The sequence below is a fragment of the Haliaeetus albicilla genome, chromosome Z (genome assembly GCF_947461875.1).
Source record: "Haliaeetus albicilla chromosome Z, bHalAlb1.1, whole genome shotgun sequence".
In the NCBI taxonomy this organism is placed as follows: domain Eukaryota; kingdom Metazoa; phylum Chordata; class Aves; order Accipitriformes; family Accipitridae; genus Haliaeetus; species Haliaeetus albicilla.
In genome coordinates, this window is record NC_091516.1 from 70,096,965 (window position 1) to 70,109,517 (window position 12,553).

General features: G+C 36.3%; 1 protein-coding gene and 1 long non-coding RNA gene across 3 annotated transcripts in view; one reads left to right on the plus strand and one right to left on the minus strand.

The window, feature by feature from the left end:
* Nucleotides 1-12,553, minus strand: part of KIAA0825 (KIAA0825 ortholog) — a 253,898-nt gene that overhangs the window by 63,298 nt on the left and 178,047 nt on the right. The gene's annotated exons all lie outside the window — the stretch shown is intronic.
* LOC138683824 (uncharacterized) lies at nt 5,604-8,576 on the plus strand. The gene is made up of 3 exons (XR_011323266.1): nt 5,604-5,681; nt 7,384-7,515; nt 8,367-8,576. It is a non-coding gene; the product is annotated as an uncharacterized lncRNA (long non-coding RNA).

A 12,553-nucleotide genomic window follows, 5' to 3' on the forward strand; every position in this document is an offset into this window, starting at 1 on the left:
CTCTTCAATGAGGTAAAAAACCACACCATACTGGCTCTTGCTGAACACAGGCTCTTTGCCATGGTGGATTACTAGCCTCTTCCCTTCTGACAGTTAAAAAAAATTCTAAAATATTCCTGTTACGTGTTCTTGCATTTCTTAAGCTATATAACTTGTATATAACAACACCCCTAAATATATCCACTGTATTCCTCCTACTCTCATCTTCAGCACTAAGATCTGCTTATTTTTCTCCAGCGTCTCTCCCACCTCTGCTGCCATGACTATCCTCTCCCATGTCCCCTCTACTACTGAATGCTCTTCTCTGGTATCTTTAGCCTGTATCTGTAACGTCGTGTCTCTTCATGTCTTCCCCTTCTTTCTTTCACAGTTCCACCTCTAATTTAAAAGTTTCTTACTCTCCATTTAATTCCTCTGTTCCTCCGCTCAGTCCTAGTACTCAATTTTGACCACTGCCTCAACTCGCCCCCTCTAGCCCTTGCCTATTTTCTTTTGTGTCTTCTCTCCCATTGTTCCTTTACCACCTCCTCCTGAATGTCATGTTATTATCTTGGAATTTAGGCAAAAAAATCTTTCTATTCCCTGTTAGAAATCTTTCTCCATTTTCCAACTCATCATTCTGTCAGCTGGGTGACTACCAGCTTTATTACCCCACCATCCTCTAAATAATTCTTGTTATTTCACTGTTTTTCATCCTGTTCCTGACGTATGTCATTTGCATCATTACCAAATCTTTTTTTTCCATGTCAGTGACTGAAAAAAAAGTACAAATTTTAGTACACATCTCACTGTAAGAGGACTCTCTCATGCAGCGATGTGCCCACTGGTCACAGTGCCACTTTCTTGCGCAAACAGGAACGAACCTTTTTACTCCAATGGCCCTTTCCAAATTACTGTGTTACTGGTTCTCCTAACCCTCAGGGTAAAGCCTTTTTACTCCTCCACTCTCTCCCAGGTTTGAGTCCACAAAACAGTGCCTGCTTCCATCCAGCTACCCTTCTTTAATCCTAATTCATGTGCTATTAAGATGCATATCAACATTTTAACAGCATCAGTAGTGCGTTAACCCCTTGGCTAATCCCTTTCTTACCATGTGAGTAAGAAAGCCACATGTAAGCCCTTTTAATGCTTTTCAAAATGCTTTTTAGAACTCAATTATTTGTAGGGCGTTTTCTGAATTTGACTGTAAGTGCCAAGATGGAGACAGTCCTTCAGAAGTGTTGTCTGTTCTTGCCTGTAAAGTGCCATGTTCCTGTTTGTTACTCTATAAATGAGCAGTAAGATAGAAATAAGAACAGCAAAAGAAGTCGAAGTTCAGGTGACTACAGCTGAGAAGAGGAAAGCAATGTTATATGGGATAAAGCTTCAGAATACATCTATTTTTACGGACACTGCAGTTAGAGAGTTTTGGAGGGATGCTGAGAATCCAGGTTAGCTGGGATATTGGCTCAGCCTACTTATAGAAACCAAACACATTTGGTCTTGACTGCAGCTGTCTGAAGAAAGATAGATCCTCTACTGATTGAAATTCAAGACCTAAACGGGAAAAACTTAGTATTGGAATGATGTTGCTGACTGCCTGACCGGAACTGGTGACACTGCCTGTGATATGCCGAGGGAGAGCAGGCAGCAAGGATGCTGCAGTAATGGGAGACTCAGGCTACTCTCTCACGCTGTGGATTGGAAAAATACCACATTGTGACCTGACGATGTGACTAAATTTGTAGACATGGTCAGCAATCGATTGATGGAGCAGTCTGTTTAGCCGCCCACGAGAGAAGAAACAACCTTTGACTTGGTTTTGAGCAGAACAACAGACTTGATTTGAAATGTTATTGTCAAAAATCCACTCTGTAACAGCAGCTACAACGCACTGGAATTCAACCTTCCTGGGCAAACCCCCAAAATACCGCGCAGCTGTGCCTCACCTCAAAAAAGCTGTGCTCAACTTCAGCAATGCTGTAGCTCTGCTACGTATGATGACAGAAAGCTTTATATCCCCAAGAGAGGCAGTGAGGAGAGTTAAATCCTTGTAGGCAGTGCAAAGACAAGGGGCATCTTGTCGGAGACAGAAAGCAAACGGTCACTTCAGAGAACAGATATGGCATGAAGAACTTAAAATAATTAGACAGTAGGGGAAAGGAAGTTATTAAAAGCAAGAAGGCATCATTCTGAAAGCTGAAAATAGAGACTATCATAAACTGCGATAGGTCAGTTGTGTAAAATCACAGTGAGACAGTCCAGAAAAGCATTTGAGTAACAACCCACACAAAGCATTAAATGCTTACGATAGAATAATGTGTTTCCAAACACATCAGGAGGAGGAATTCTGCTTGAGTGTTCACACGGCTAGACCATCAGCGTGCCAGATTCACAGTTTTTTTGCTGTGGTTTTTTTTTTGCTTCTGAAAAAATTGTGGAAAACTTGAGAATGTTCCTACACTTCAAGCTTTCCTAATAAAGGTCTCAGCAGAAAATCTATCTCAAATTGAATGGCAGTAGAAAACATGTGACAAATAAAGGAAAAAAAAAAAGATAAGTAGCAAATTGCCAGAACCAAACAGTATTCACATTATGGTTTCAAAGGAACTCAGGAATGTAATAGCTGAACCACTAACTGTGTGTGCAGCCTACCACTTAAAACCACTTCATTAAGGACTGGAATCTGGTAAATGTGCCACCATTTTTGAAATGTGTTCCAGGGAGTATCTGCAAACAGGTAAGCCTCAGGAGTGCACTGGGCCAGCTAGTGGATACTATAATAAAGAACAGAACTTGTGTACTGATAGATAAATTACTATACCAGGTAAGAGTCAGCCCACCCATGGTAAAGGGAAGTCACATGTGACAAACATATCAACAATCCAGTTTGTAAAGGAGATCTGTTCAATATAGTGTGTTCAGGTTTTCAAAAGCTTCTGACAAAGTCTTTCACCAAAGCCTTGCAAAGAAACTAAGCAGTCATGGTGGAAAAGAAAGGGTCGCGACATGGATAAATCTGGTTAAAACACAGGAGACAGGTAAGAATCAATGGTCAGTTTGCATGGTATGTGCCAGAGAAACTCCACAAGGACCCACGCTGTTTAAGTTATTCAGAAATGATGAGAAAAGGGTGAGTGAACTGTGAGATGACAAAGTTTGCTGATGATACAACACGCTTACAAGTGGTAAAGTCAAGACCTGATGGTGCAAACATCAAGAAAGCCCTCATGACTCTGAAAACACTGGGTGTTAGGATGGTAGACGAAATTCAGCAAAGACAAATGTGAAGTGACGTGTAAGAGAATCTCAATCCTAACCATACTGGTAAAATGATAGGCTCTGAGCTGGTTATTACCAATGATGCATAAGATCTTGAACCTTAAATGGTTCTGGGAACACATAAGTTCAGTGATAAGTAGAAATGGGAGTGGGGGGGAGGGGAGGGGCCATGCAGCCTTGGGATTTAAGCATTTAGATTTAGCAGGAAAATTAGTAAGAGTATTATACTCTGCAATGGATATAAATCCATGGCTTGCTCACATGTTGAATACTATACACACTTCTGGTTCCAACATCCCTCTATCTTAAGAAAAAAGAAGGATACAGTAGAACTGAGTAAGGTACAAAAACAGGTGGGATTAAGTTCAGGCTGGAAAAGACATGGCGTAGCAGGATATAAAAGAAGTCCATAAAACCTCAAGCAGCATGGAATTAGAGAGAAGGAATCCACTTTACACCGTCTCTTCCAATGTAGGAGCCGGTGGGCTGCAAGCGCAGAGACCAGCAGCAGGTTAAAACCAAACAAGAGGGGTTTCTTCATGCAACGTGCAGTGGAGTGATGCATTGCTGCAGATGCTTAAAGTTTATGTGGATTCAGGTGGAGAACAGAGAAGTTCATGGAAGAGAAATCCTTCATCACATATTAAATATAAAGACACTTCCTCTGTTTAAAGGAAGCCTTGAGCCAAATGTTGTTGGAAACCGAGTGGATATCCTGGGATGTTTCAATATTTCAATTGGCTTTTGAAAAGCATGCTACACCTGAACATTTTTCATTGTAGTAATAAAGGACAAAGTTGAAAAAACAGACTTGGAGAAGTCTGTTCATTCAGTAACCTATAAATGAGAGACTTTATGTCCTCAGTTTTCACAGCAGAAATGTGTCACTAAGTAATATTCAGGATGGTGTCTACTAATGTCTTCTTTATTGTAATGCACGGAGAGGTATTTGTACCATCTACTTTGGCTGCTTTAGGCATCTAATTTAGATTGAGTCAGAATACCTAAAATTAGTGCTACCTACATATAAAGGAGTAGAAGTAAGCACTTCCAGATGGACCTAAATTAAATGCATAAAGACAGAATCCATAAATATTCTCTCCAGTGTTACTTCTACTTTACCGAGTATTTGCTACCTATTAATATGGTAAGAGAGAAGAAAAAAAATTCAAATGCTTCCCACATATATACCTACTCAATTATTAAGAAAAAAATACTTACAATCAAGTATTGGCATTTTTTAATGCCTTCTGTTGACATTTCCATTACAGATCTATCTCAAGGCTAAACCGATTCTGACAATGGCATTTTATGAGAGAAATAAATTGCACTTTTGTAATTCTTTCACTTCCAATATATTTCCTCATAAGCTAACTAAATTAGCAGAGTACTTAAAACATCAGTTTAAACAAAATCTTTACCTCAAAAAATACAAAACAAACCCCACCTTTTATAGAGTCTTTTCTTTTTCAATAACTGCACAAATAGAATAATCTGCACCCTTCAGGTTGTTCTGTGGCACATCAATAGCATGATTTACATGACGCATATCACATGAAATTATAGAAACGATGCTCCACTTGGCATCTGCCACAATTTTAGCTTAAAACAAAGTGCAGCTTCTCCCACATAGCATCCTGATTAAACAAATTAACTATGGCGCTGACTGCAAATGTACACACTAGAGTGTAAAAAATGAACAGATACAATGGCCAAGTCTGTATTTAATTTTAATTAAATTTCATTCTGTAGCTCAATTAATCCACAACTCCAAATGTCAGCAGGACTTAGGCAAATGGAATGACATCTGCTGCACTGCACACTGACTATAAAACCTTCACTGCATGCTAGAGCTCTGGAAATGTACCAGAAAAAAAAAAAAGAAATGTTCTTATTAAATACATATCAATGTATAGAAGTCTAATTTCAACAGAACATAGGAAAGATACTTGAAAGAAAACTTTGGAAAGTTGCTTTATTTCACAACTCTGGCTAATAATACCATCTGAAAACTGAATAGAGTGGCGTACGTGGATAATGATTTATTTACAATGGAATTGTGTTATTTTTAAGTGATCTACTAAGAGAGATCTTGTATCATACTGTGTGACTAAAAAAAATTCATATTATTACTCCACATTATTATTATTATTATTATTATTATTATTATTATTATTATTATTATTTACTACTATGTATCTGCATAGAAATATTATCCACAACCTTCTGCTCATGCTTGAGAGCTGCAGGAAGACATTACTTCTGTCACAGAGAAACCGATGTACATTTTTAACGGCATTAAGGTATTTCAGTGGTAATCTGACATCTAACTATGTTTACAGTGCCAGCCACATGACAGGTGGATTAGAAGAAGACTTGAGGAATCTGAGGAAGGGAAAAAGAACACACTAACAGTGAAAGTAAGTTCACAGACTTTGTGACTCACATCACTGTACTGATATCCGTGTTACCCTTTCATTTCTTTTTATCATTCTTTTTTTCCCTAAAAGAATGGTCCCATCTTAGCCATCATTTTTGACTGACTTTTATTACAAATGACAGACAAAGGAGGTATGGATGAGGGAGCTGGGGGCAAGACCTGTGCATCTGATATTAGGGAGAGGTTTCTGTAATAATGGTTGTGAGGTAAACAACCAATTTTTAATAAAACATTACTACCCATTTCAATGGAGCTTATTTAAAATACACAAGAAGGCAAAAAGCAAAAATGAAGGGAAAAGCCTGTATGCATTCCACAGTACTTCATGCATAAAAATGTACTAAGATGTCTCAATTTTACAAATATTGTCCATCGCTTCATTCAAGAAAATATAAAATAATGTTGAACTGCATGAAAATGACTGCTCTGTCATAAGATGTTGGTTCTGCAAATACTTGAGTCAGTCAGATACTGTGTTTACAGGACAGAGGCTGCCGTTTATTTCTGAATTTAATGATCTCTACAATTGTTTCCTCTCCCTATTGATAACCAAGCCATTGAACATGCTAAAAGTGAAATAGAAGCTTCCATGTTTTTCCTAAAAAAAAAATCATTACAAGTCCTTCCAGCACTATTAACTGTGTTTTGTGCAGCTCTTGCATATTTTGGATGCTTGTAAAATTATCAACTGAAGCAAGGAATATAGAAAATTGTGTATTGAAAATTGAACTTTATTCTTCAAACACCTATTTTTATTTAGGTGAGTAGATTAAATTACTTTAATCAAAGTGCTTACCTATAAAAAGAATAAAAATTAAAAATTAATATACTGACAGTTTCCAGGACTAAATTCCTATCAAAGAATCCAATTATATCTATTCCTTTTTTCCCTCATAAATTTTGAGCTCATTTTATGCCAAATACATTCGAGAGATATATTTAAATTTTAATCATTGTACTAAACAAATCTAAATATGATTATACTAAATTATGATGATTACAATTATATAATTAACTAAAGTACTCTCTAAAGTTCCTTAATTCATTTTTTCTTTCCTTTAACATTGCTTTCTCAAAGACTTCTCCCATGTTTAAAGAAAACATTTTCCTAAAATAAGAACCTGCTTTAGAAGCAGCTGTATCTATTGATATCCTTCAACTTTTCAACAACAAATTTAGGATCGCCATCTAACAGAATAGCTTAGAATGGCCTAACATTTTCAAACAATGGCTTTACAGTATTTTGTGTATATATTAACAATAAAAGACTGTATTTTTATGACTACATGCAAAGGTACTATCTCCAAACATTGTAAAGAAATATCTTAGAACGAAATTATTAATATATACTTAAACATAAACAATATATTCTTAAAACTATATATCTATGTAAAGTATTTAACTACAAGTATTTTACCCTTATAGGTTATATAAAGGCATAATTATCAGTTCACAGTTTCCTCTATGGTACTCAAAAGATGCGAATCCCAACACCATTGAAGTCAATGGCAGAACAGCTACTCCTGTCAACGATGTTAAGATTTGACCCCAGATCCCATAAGTTTAACCTTCAGATCTGTATCAGTGTAATTCTACTATCTGTTCTACCCCCTCATCTCCACAGACAATATGACAGACAATAGTGCTTTGATTATTGAACTAATCATGCTGATGTTTTTTAGAGGGAAATTACATGATTCCGTGTAACTATCATGGGGCAGTCATCTGAGCCTGGGAAAAGTACCAGCTTTTAGGTGGAGCGTGGCAGAAGAGTCCAAGAAAGGATCTCACTGACATTTATTTGGCAAGTGAAAGTATACACTTTGTTATGTGATTGTTTATTCTGTAATTTTCTTTCCACTGTGGCTTTCCTGTCATACTCCAGTCAATTTTATCCTTAGTATTAAATTTTTTCTACATCCCTTATTAATTTTTTAGAGTATTGTTTTCCCCTCTTTCTCTTTTCAGGCCTTTCTTGTAATCTTTTGACTTCTTGCTTCTAATAATATCTGCAGCAATCTCTTTTCAAAGTTCTATTTCAAAATTGACTTAGTCACTTCGGAAGCTTTTTGTTAGTGCTCTCAAAAAATCATTCCATTTTTAGGAATTCAAGGAAAATTTCATCTGTAAATTTAAAAGATGTGAAATTTTTTAGAGGTCCTGTTCACAGCTCAGAATTAGGAAAACTTACTGAAAACAAAAGAAAACAACTATAATAAAAATACCTATGTCCGACTTTCTTCCCAAGGAAGGCCAGGTGCCTACTACTCGTTTCCCTGAATATGCAGAAATTCCCCAGCTTGAGCACCTTAGTCTCACTGCACGCTTGCATCCAACTTTTATATATCTAATTATGTCTATCCATATCTAAACACTGCCTTCTATAAAAATATAACGCTCAGGAATGGTGATTTTATGGAGCTCAGTATGTTTCCCAAACTGAAAATCAATATTCATGCAAAAAATGAGGGCATTACTGGAACAGCAGCTAAGATAGTCAACAAAATACTTTCATTTTTACCTTGTGTCACTACACTGCACAATACATAAATAAACATGTTCAGTTATTCAGCCTCCTTCCTCTGTGACAGTCAACAAGATTGCTGATTAGTACTATGCACCAAGTATACACTTCAGATGTGTGCCTCGTTGTTCTCTTACCTAGGTACAAAAATTGCAAGCTATCAGAGCGACAGAAAAACCTGGATGATATCCATCCACGTTGCTCCAGCCATCAGCAGTCACGAAGGAAGAACCTATTAAAGGCTACAAGAACTGCAGTGTCTATTCAAGCAAATACTCCCAGAGCTTCTACTTTTGATATCCAAAAAGCTGCTCCACCACATCCCCTGCTGTTGGTGTCACTGTAAAATTTCAGGTAATGAGGTAAGGGGCACACTTGGGTTCTTTATATGCCAAGATGAGGAAAATTAATTTTAATGCTAAAAAGATGGGAGTACTGGTACAGACGGCCACTAAACACTTCCAGCTGCTCTACGGTACTGGAATCTGGAAGGGGAATCTTGTTACAAGAAGTACAGAACAGTCTTTTATATTCCATTAGTGCAAAAGGGGCATGGGGTATGGGATAAAGAGGGGTATAGGAAAAATAAAATATAAATGAAAGCAATATTTTTCTCTGTGATAGCTGGAACAAATATAATTGCTTAGGGGCGAAAAAAAAAAGGTAAAATAAAAATGTTTCTGGAAAGAAGTGTGGTAGAAGTAGATCATTGTCATCATGACATACAGTGCTATCAAGGTCAACCCCCAAAGAATCTTCTGTTCTTACAGTATAGTTCTACTTCCTAGTTCATAGCTAATCAGAGATTTAATTCGTGAACAAATACTAGTGCTGAATTGTTCCTTTTTGTTTATGCATTGACTGATGTCGACACGGGAGCTCACTCAAAACTGGACAATAAAAACTTTTGAATTAAGTGTATTATGATTCTTGGTCTTTTGTCAATTTGCTTTTTTTTTAATGACAGAAGAGAAAGATAAAGATCATGGACCTGGGTGCTTATTTTTCCTTTGTAAATATTCTTACTTGACGATTTATATTCTGATTTTACTTTTTCAACAGAAAAAAGTTCTCTAAGGTTATTTTGAATGCCATATGTTTTATTTTGAAACTTTGTAACAAACGTTTCTGGGAGAGCTACAGCTTCCTATTATTTATATATGTATCACATCATGATTTGTAATGATAGGATGGACAATTTCGCTTCTAGCTCCTAGAATTCAGTAATTATTTCAAAACTATTTCATCCCTCAAAAAACTTCAGAAAGTCTGTGATATATACTAATTAATTCAAGCTTTAAAAATTATAAGAATGAAAATGGAAAGATCTTTGCTGCTACCAAGTTTATAATGCTGGAAGGTAAGTATTAAAAGAAAGGTCTTATAAAATACCAGACTTCTCTAAATTTTTTCATGTATAAAACAATTGATCTGTAAAAATAAAACATATACATTTCTCAACTACTAATACTAACATTTTTGGACTGGTTAAAAGTCACCACATATATAATCTAAAAAGTACATACTAAAAAGCTATAATTTGCCTCTTGTCCAATTTCACCAGTATTAGTAGTAATATTAATAATATAATTGTAGCATCTAAAGTTTGGTAGGAAGGATACAAGTCTTTACAGAGTATGTAAAAAAACACATACAAATCTCAAGCCATGAAAGTAATATATAGAACATTTACAAGCACAGCTCATTTGTACACTTTTCTCTGGTTAAAATTTCACTCTTATGGATTTTTATTGTGTAATTATTATTTCTTTCTCCAAAATTTAAGGTAGAGAGGAGTAGTTTTGATTTTACTCTATGAGTCATGTTCTAAATCAATGAGCTGTGCGTATTTCTAGGCAGACAATAGCACTATTGCTAATCTGCCTGCCACTGACTGTCAAACTTCTGCCACTCTCGGTGTGAAACTCACAAGGAATATCACAAACTGATGTGCAGACAGATAAAATGAACACCTAATTTTCAGTTTCAGACTCACCATGTAGCCGCCATTATGTATTTTCTTAAACATATTTTTACAGTAAATGTACATGTTTAAAAAAAAAAGAAACTATAATACGCTATTTGAAAACTGAACTAAGCTATTCATAATAGGTCAAAAATATATAACTCTCATTTTGACTCCACAATTCATCAACTCTTAACTCAGGATACTTGTTACTGTAAGACCTCTAAAAGGCAAAAAAACCCAGAAGGGAAAAATAATAAAGTTATATTTTACTACTTGTTTTCTTCCCTTCATAGGAACTGAACCCAAATAAACACTTGTCCAAATCACTCTGAACTGCATAACAGTTTTCACGAAGATGACAGCTCCAGTTTGACTAGCAAAAGCCTCACAGTCTGCCCAGCTACTCAGCTTTGTTTTGGAGCTGTCAAATTTGTGAAGTTCTGTTCTGGATTTTAAGCCCTAGCGGGCCATAGTGCTCCAAAATACTTCTAATTCTGTAAGATCATTTTTCTAAGAAAGATTCTGCACTCTGACTGCAAAATGATAATCCCTTTGAGAACATGATGGCCATGGTGGCCACACAGGAGCATCTTCACCCAGAAGACCAGACCCACGCACATGAAATCTGCCAGGTAAGAGAGTGGATGGGGTGGAGGGGAACCTGGGTGGAGACTGCTTCACAAAACACGGGACACGGGAAAAGCCTGAAGCAGAGCACACTGAGGGAAATCTCAACCAGAAATCATTGATGTAATGCCAAAGATGTAGGTTTTACCAGCAGACATTTGGAATCAACATTCCATTCAGAAGTTTTAAAAACATAAATAAATTTTCCATAAATGTGGTCAAATTATATTGATGTTACATTACCTTGAGTTTATTTGTGAACAGGTTTTCTTTCTACTTTAATAGCTTTATTGATGTTATTTTCTTCCTTGCCTACTGGTAAACAGTAGTTCTGAAGTTTCTTAGCTCTGTAGACACAAAAGTTTATTGCAGTTTTAAAGCTGAATTACATTCTTCTTTTGCCCAAACTCCGTATCTTGCAGACTCTGCTAAAGTTACTCTTTTCTCCTCATCCAGAAATCATCTTGCTTTTTGATTTGCAAGAAGAATATCAGATTCAAGTGAATTTTCACAGTAGAATCATGTAAAGAGATACAGTTCAAAAGCAACACATTTGGTCTTTGGATAACAGATAACTTTTATGACAGCTGTCCTTCTTTAAATATATGTGAGTGTATATATGCGTGTATGCATACATATACAGTTTCAAGTCAGTAGAAAGCTATTCAAGAGTCATATACAATGTCTTAAAATAGTAGTAAAATGAAAGCGTAAAGCTGCACAGTAAAAGAGTCAAAACGATCATCAGTATGAAGGCAATTGAAACACCAGTAGTACATGGGGCAGACCAAACGAATGCCAAAAAAAGGTTTTAAATTATGGTTGCCTCTATAACTTCTATCAGTGTTTCTCAGCTTTCAATTCTGCTGTTCACTTTGAGCCTTCTGCTCTGTTTTTTAAGCAAGCTTCTTATCACTACATCTGCTTAATTTTATAGATCTCCTAAATGTGCTGGAACAGAGTTACCTATTTGTACTCTTTTAGATCATTACGCAGTTTATCCCAGTAAGTGAATGTAAAGGTGTTAAATGTTCTTGTGCCATATTGTTTTATTCATGAGAAATTATTTATTTCTACCTAACATAGTATAGCAACATTAATGGACGCAGTATCTACAGACTGCTAGGAGAAGTTAGCTGTACAGAGCTCAAACTGTGAGGGGAAAGATGAGGTTAACTTAATAAAACAATGCAAAAGCAAGGAATAAAGAAAAGATAGTCTGGTCGCAGTAGCATTTTGGTCTTATATCACAGACTTTTTAAGTGTAATGTCTCCTTTAACGTGTTAGAGCTGTGGCCTGTACAGAAAAGCTGCCATATTAATATCTCTGGTCCAACTGTAGGAAAGCTTTTTTCTAATGAAGAAGGCAGCTTAAAAGAATTTACGCAATAACCCATTTTTTATGCACAGGTTCCGAGGACAAAGATGTTTACACTTCTTCCAAAACCTCTGTGACCCAACCCTGCCATCGAAGCTATGCAGGCAGATGTGTCCCATCCCCACATGGAATTTGTCGGGTTATGAGGATGCCCTACATGCAGGCATTGGTCAATGTGGATCTGACTAACAGGTAAGAGTCCTCTCCGGTACAAAAGTTCACATACTGGATTATTATGCCTATTTTTTTCTGTTTCTTCTGAATAGCTGTTTTTTAACATGAAAGAAAAGTATTAATAACATTTATTCTAAGCTTGAAACTGTTGGATAACTATGCAGAGGAAGCAAAAGAGGT